This window comes from Raphanus sativus, chromosome 2 (genome assembly GCF_000801105.2).
Source record: "Raphanus sativus cultivar WK10039 chromosome 2, ASM80110v3, whole genome shotgun sequence".
NCBI lineage: Eukaryota > Viridiplantae > Streptophyta > Magnoliopsida > Brassicales > Brassicaceae > Raphanus > Raphanus sativus.
In genome coordinates this window covers 24640681-24648270 of record NC_079512.1, presented here as the reverse complement: position 1 = coordinate 24648270, position 7590 = coordinate 24640681, and the positions used below count along the sequence as shown (strand labels likewise).

The following is a 7590-nucleotide window of genomic DNA, read 5'->3' as shown; positions in this document are numbered from 1 at the left end:
TCTCCTACCTAATTTCAATTATTTTACCTCACTTTTTATCGAAAAATCATCTACGTACAATTAGTTCAAAACATGTATATATCAAAAGATACCTCGTGTTGTAATTGATGTGTATGCATAAGAATATACGGAGGCCTGGATTACTATTAATATATATAGCTTATGCAACCTAGATACAATATATAATGCAGGGTCGGTATTGTGGCCTCGAAAACATTACATATAAAAGCACTACCACTAGAGGTTTTATCCATTGAAATTCTAAAAATACATATATGTATATAAATATATTATATATGCGTAAATAATTCTAGAGTTTATCATTTATAGAAATTCAATTCAAATTTTTTTAATTTTTTTTAAGAAATATTGGATTAAATTTACAGTAAAATGATGAACCCCATAATTATATATACAAATATCATGTTTAGAATTCTAATGAGTAGAACCCCGCGGGAAATCCTCTAAACGGATTCTAAAAAAAGCATTTTTATAAAAATGTGTGTGTAAAAAAAAGTGTGTATTAATATAAAAATAGAAAATGAGTGTATATATGAATGCGTATATATGTGCACGCACATACATTTTCTTTTAGGTTTTGGGTAGCATGTTCATGGGTCAGCATGCTGTCTCCATTATCTTTTTAATATATATTTAGGTTTCTTATTGTATGCAATTCTAATAAATGGTTTTATCTGCTAATTAGGATAATTAACCACGAAGGAATGGTGAATTAATCAATTCTTGACCACGTTTTAAAATATTGAACCTTCAAGATCTGCACTATATATAGATAAAAATATTGATCTTTGACAACTAGAAAATAAAGAGAAACCTAGTGTCATGTAGGTCGTATATGACAACAAATCTAGTTTATATCTTCATATAATATTAACTTACATGAAAAACTAATTTTTACACACGCAAATTAACCATTCCCAGTTTTAACAAAATATTTTTTTTTAAGAGTTTGAAAAAATATTGATGGTTAGAATATATAAATATTTCCATTTGCTATATATGTGAAAGCACTTAGTACATTTTAGCTGACTCTATCTGTCACCAAAGCTCCTCCCTTCTCTCTCTCTCTCTCTCTCTCTCTCTCTCTCTCTCTCTCTCTCTCGCTCTCTCTCTCTCTCTCTCTCTCTCTCTCTCTCTCTCTCTCTCTCTCTCTCTCTCTCTCTCTCTCTCTCTCTCTCTCTCTCTCTCTCTCTCTCTCTCTCTCTCTCTCTCTCTCTCTCTCTCTCTCCCATCCCCTTGTTAAGTGGTCAGACAGACAGAAGTGAATGATGAAGAAGGTGAGCTGAGCAAGATGGAGAAGCAGGGCACGTGCACTACTAACTCATCTCTTAGCCCACAAATATACACACTCTCCCCAAATGCATGTATAAGATAGAGATATGTATGTGGAGTGTGATGATAATTGAGTTAGTTCTTCATGTGCCCATCTTCCCCATCATGACCACTTCACCTTGATGATGATGATCCCAGTGTTAGTCATATATTGACACACGTGGGAATATATATATATATATATATATATCGATGTGTCTGTGTGTGTCTATTTGTGTGTACGAAAAGCGAATTCAGGGAAGCAGATATCCCGCAACAAGCTATTAATACGTACGTATGCAAAGAAAGCTTACTCCATTGGAAATTTTATCAGGTATGTCTAACAAGGTTATATGTTAATTATCACCATTTTTAGAACTAATCATCACCAATTCGAGCGTAAATGATTTCAGACTGAAGTAAAGAATTTATATATTATTTCTGTTTTTATACGAGGCTATATGGATCATAAGATCAAATTGTTTTGTAATAATTATATTACCATAATTAGAATACTAGTACAGATTATATATATCATTGAAAAAAATTATTTAAAAACCTAGAATTTTATTGTGACACCCTTTAGAAAAAAGCGGGTGCAGTGACCGAAAAATCGGCGAGTAAATTGGGATTAAATTGGAAATTAATTTTGACAATTAATTTTGAGTATTAATTTTGTTAATTTGCTCATTTATGGGTTAGTCATTTTTGTATGATTAAATCACTTGTTATTCAAATAGATAAAAGGATAAATTACTAAAACTTTAACGGTTCGTGTTTTTCCCCATTTAAATGTATTATGCATATATAGAGTAACAGCGACAGCTAGAGGCAGAGGCACAGTGGTTGTGGTGGGGTCAAGTGACCCCAGTAAAATTGGGGATTTTTTTTTTAGTGTGTGTTTTTCTAAAATTATTATAAAATTTAGTTAAAATTTGGTTTTTGACCTCACTAATTTATGTTTAAGTTTTCATTTGCCCCTATTAATATGTGAAAAAAATATTTTTGTTATATATAATATAATTTAAATACTCCCTCTGTTTTTTAAAGATCCATGTTCTAGGAAAAAAATTTGTTTTAAAAAAATACATTTTTTACTTTTTCAATGTATTATTTAGTGAAAATCTGTTAACTTCAAGAAAATTAATTGTGTTTATTGGATTTTTATTGGTTAAAGATTATGGAAAATTGTTTTTCACAAAAATCAATGCATTTTTAATGTGATTTCTTAATATATGTGAAAAGTCTAGAATATGTATCTTAAAAAAACAGAGGGAGTATTAAATTTATATATTATGATCATAGTCAAAAATATTTCTAGCTCCGCCACTGGCGACAGCATCTTGAATGTGGGCGTCTTTAACCTAACAAGTTAATGTGTCGGCGAGGAGTAATGTTATCCGAATACAGAGTAAATGAAGATTATCAGTTTAATTGGTAAGTGGAGCATGTGTTAAAGTTGATGGTTTGTTTACCTTTGCTCGTTTTTTTTTTGACATCACCTTTGCTCGTTTATGGGTTAGTCATGCCCGCGTCTGTATACATTAAGGTTTAAATGGTGACAAAAAAAAAATGAAACGGAACGTCACATTCTCTTCTTTTTTTTTTTGCTAAATGGAACGTCAAATTCTTTAAAAATTCCTTCTATTCTTTTTCATTTCTCTGTTGTAAATGACTATAAAACAAATTTGCATTTTACTAATATTAACAAAGAATTACCATTCCTACAATTTATTCTTATTCACTCATTTTCTATTCATTCCTTGTGTTTATATGATGGTTATCAATTAGTCCCTTAAGATAATAAAATAACAATTTTTCTTGTATATAAATAATAATCGAGATTAAAAATGGCTTTAAAACATATCTTCTATACATTAATAGAGAAATTTTTAAAAAGTTGCAACCTTAATTTTGTATTAACTAAAAAAAACCATGCTTAGATATCTCTTAACTAATGTCAATTTGACTTACTTGGCACCATAAGAATCAATTGAAAAATTGGTAATCCAAAATTCAATTGTTAGAATATATTAATCCAAACATAAATGTATATGATATGATAAACTTAATACTCTGCAATCTCATTAAATTAATATTCAGATCTCATTAAATAGTATTTAAATGACTCAAAGTTGATTTATATTGTGATCCAACTTAATAACTCCTTAAAAAAGTGTAAGATAATATTCTTAATTCGTATTACTTGGACAACAATTCAAATCAAATTTTTCTATATATTATTATCTAAGTATTGCATGCTTTTGTTATAAATCGGAAATTAATAATTTTTAAGTGTTATATTTTCTTACTAATAGCAAAGAGACGTAGATATTCAAAAAAAATTGTTAATTAAAAAAGAACATTATTCAGTTCTCAGGCCTTCAGGCCTTCCTAGCACACGATAAAATTGTTTTGTTATTACCAAAAGAACTTATATATCAGATATTTTCCTTGCAACACAATTCTTTAGAACTTAAATTATGAAATTTATATGAAGATTAAGAAAAAGATTTGGCACCTGCATAATTGTTTTTTGTAGTCTAGGAAAACATTAATAATGGCCTTTTGTAGTAGTTAATTATATACTATGTGTTTTTCTGCACCATATGCAGTAAGAATTTTTTTAAAATTTAAATTATATATTAAAATGAAATTTTATTAATATTATAGATTTTATTTTCTTACCAATATTTTAAAATAAATTTGATTTAATTAAACATAAAATTATGATATATTTTTTGTTTATTTAAAATTATATTTAAGTTTATATATATTAAAATAATAATCTTAGATAGATTTTTCTATCTATTTATTTTGGTTAAAATTATTAAATCAATCTGTATACTCAATGAAAAATTGATATAAAACTGTATAACTATCAAAATGAAAGCTAAAAAAATATTTGTAACATTTGTAGATATATAAGAAATTAATGATTTTACGATTAAAATTATATTTAAAAAAATTATAGATAATTTTGAAAATTTTAGTAATTAAAATTCTATAATTATAAAAAATAATATTTTGAAATTTGTAATGTCATATTTGAATATATTTAATAAAATTGTATAAATTTTTGAAAAAATTTAGTAAAAGAATAGTATTAATATTAAAAATTAATAATATTTTAAAATTTTAATTTTATATTTGAATATATTTAATTAAATGATGATATATGAGTTATTACTCTATTCTAAAAATATTCCAAAAATAAACATCAACGTTAAATGTTATATATGAGTTATCGCAATATTCTAAAAAGTTCACCAAAAATATATAACAATATTAAATGTAATTTTCCATGTCATAATTTGTCATAAACCATATCGTCTATTTTTGTAGTCATGTCACATTTCTTTTGTGAAGTTGATTGTAGAGAGTATATGTGGCAAAATCACTTCTCAAATAATTTTTAGGAGATATCACGGTAACCTAACTTTTATCATATACAAAGTGCCGGTTGCAAACAAATAATACTATCATCTTTCTATATTTGGGCCTTAAGTATAATAATAGTCGAGCTGCAAAATTTTATGTTGTTATAGTGTGGTCCAAAACCACATTATACTTCAAATTATAAGCTTAATCCAATTTGTAATCAATACTATTAAAAGAGAAGGAGTTTTAATAAATCTACTTAAAAAGTTATTTGAACCCTTTCATTTTACTAATAGTATTATGGTCCTACCTAATATTTCCTTAATTATCTCTAACTATACAACCAATATTCATAACTTAACCATATTACTATATCAACCAAGATTAGTTACTAATATTTTGGATATTTACGTAAATATATCAAAAATATGATAGATAATAAACAATGACTTCCAACTTTTATTAGTCTTTTTTTGCTATCGTCTCCCTCACATAAGATGAGTTAATCGACTATACATTCATAGATTATTTTCTAGCTGATATATTTTATTAACTGGAAGATTTTTTTCGTGATTTATGTATCGACTATATAATTTAGAATAGCCTTATATTATAATCATTTATACATCGATTTCAACTAACATACTTATAGAAATCATAATCATATCATTTTATATGACTGTGCATATATATGACAACTAATATACATATGTTAAATATAAAACAATAATAACTATTTTGTTAGGTTTGGAACCAACTAATATCCACAAAATTATGGATCCAATTAATTTGGTTCCGATTTTATCATTGTTTTTGGGTCATTTCAGATTTATAAGAAAAAATCAGATAATTCTAGATTTTCAGTTTAAACATTGAGTAATTCGGATTATTCTGTTAAAATATTAGATAATTTTAAAAAAATTTTATTATTTTGAATTATAAATCTAGATAACATTTATATAAATTTTGTACTTAAAAATATCTATTCGATTCTCAGTTCAATTTCCTAATTTTTTGGTTCACAGATATAGATTATTTATGAATTTGGTTCAGTTCGGGTTTTGTTTTTTTCTGTAAGTCTCGGTTTCGCGGTTCCTTCTTGACATGTACACTATCTTATATAATAATTTATATACACAATATTTAATTTCAAAATAAATCCGCGTTTTTAAGCCTATGTCAAAATCTAGTTGTCTTTTATTATTTTAGTTTTCAATCTTACATTGTCAAAAAGAAAGTAAAAATCTGACACTCTGAAAATTAGTATAACTTCATAATCTAAAAATATATAAATTTTACTGATCAGTTAGTAAAAGAAAATATCTAAATGTAACGGCCCAACTTATAGATGCTTATATAAACAAACAGAATTGTATACATATAAAAAAATCCGATCATATATGAATCTTAAATTTGTCAATACAATATGTTCAATTTTTTTAACAATTACTTATTTTGAATTATCTATAACTGAAGTCATTTAAATGTTCTTTTTAATTTCAATTGAGCCGAATGAGGATCAATTGTAAATTTCCGGTATTATTATTTTTAGAAGACGATAAATCCTAAAATTTGAATCAAATTTTCTTGATACACAATTTTAGATTCAAACTCTTTTTGTAAGTTTAAATTAATTATTTTTATATCAGGCTGTTTAAATAAATAAGAAACATTTCCACCAAGTTAATGCTTCCACCGAATTTTTAAGTTTGGTACAAAATTTTGAAGAAGTTCTATATAGTAAGTTTAATTTAAGATAATAATATACTTTGTCAACAACTCTATAATTTTGACCATTGAAAACAATTTGCCAAATATGTTTGTGGTAGTTATTGAAAAGTTACATAAATATTGGTTCAATGTATCACACTAAAATATGGTTTCTAGATATTTAGTACTAATTATTTAATTTTCTAAACAATCTGAAAATCTACATATGCTTAATATATATATACGGTTGAGTTTTCCTTTATAAATACCATCAATTTTTTCACAACTTTTAATTTATGATTATAAAGAGTATCAATGATATCATATTTTAATTGTTTGATTTGGGCTTCTATATTTTCTCTGTGTACCAAATATTTATAATTAATTTGTTATTCTATATTGAAAAAAATATAAATACCAAATATATTTTGACCATCAGCAGAAAACTCATGTACCACTCCCAGCGGCTACACACAGTGCCATCCCGTCACAGATCCGTGATCTGTATATATGGCGCCAGATGATACACATATGGCGTCAGACGATACACACAACCCAACTCTTCAAACCATAAATCAACAATCTGAGAACCAGTGGCAAAGGAACTTCCATCCAAACAACTTAGCACGAATGGAACAAACACCATCAGAACAAACTATGAAACTTAGCAAGACATCCGTAGCCTGGGTACGGATCGGATATTTGGGTTTTTGAATGTATTTGTGATTTGCTTCGTATATTACGGATATCTAATTTTTTCGATTTTTTTTGCTTAAAAAATACGGATATTCAGAAAAATGGATATCCGGAAAATAAATAGATAGATACTTACGGACATCTCATATGTTTTAATTAATACAAATAATCTTAAAAATTCGATACAATTTTTTTTGTAATTTTTCTTTTGCATGATATATAAGATACAAATTAAAAGAAGTAGTGAATCTACATATTTTGTAAAAAATAAACTTAGTTAACAATTATAATTAACACAAAACTTAAGAAAAAATTTATAATTGGCATAGTTTTTTCTTTTTTATGCAATAATTTTATATAAGTAATAGTGTGAATAGAATTTATCAAATCATAAGTTAGAATAATAATTATATAATTTTAAACATTTAAAACTTTAAATATAATCAAGATATACATATATTTATATATTGT

At 25.9% G+C, this 7590-nt stretch overlaps 1 long non-coding RNA gene across 1 annotated transcript; it reads left to right on the top strand.

Annotated features, from left to right (window-relative positions):
- The first annotated feature begins 1084 nt into the window (after positions 1–1084).
- On the top strand, positions 1085–7307 carry LOC130507917 (uncharacterized). The gene is made up of 2 exons (XR_008942564.1): positions 1085–1666; positions 6863–7307. It is a non-coding gene; the product is annotated as an uncharacterized LOC130507917 (long non-coding RNA).
- The last annotated feature ends 283 nt before the right edge of the window (positions 7308–7590 follow it).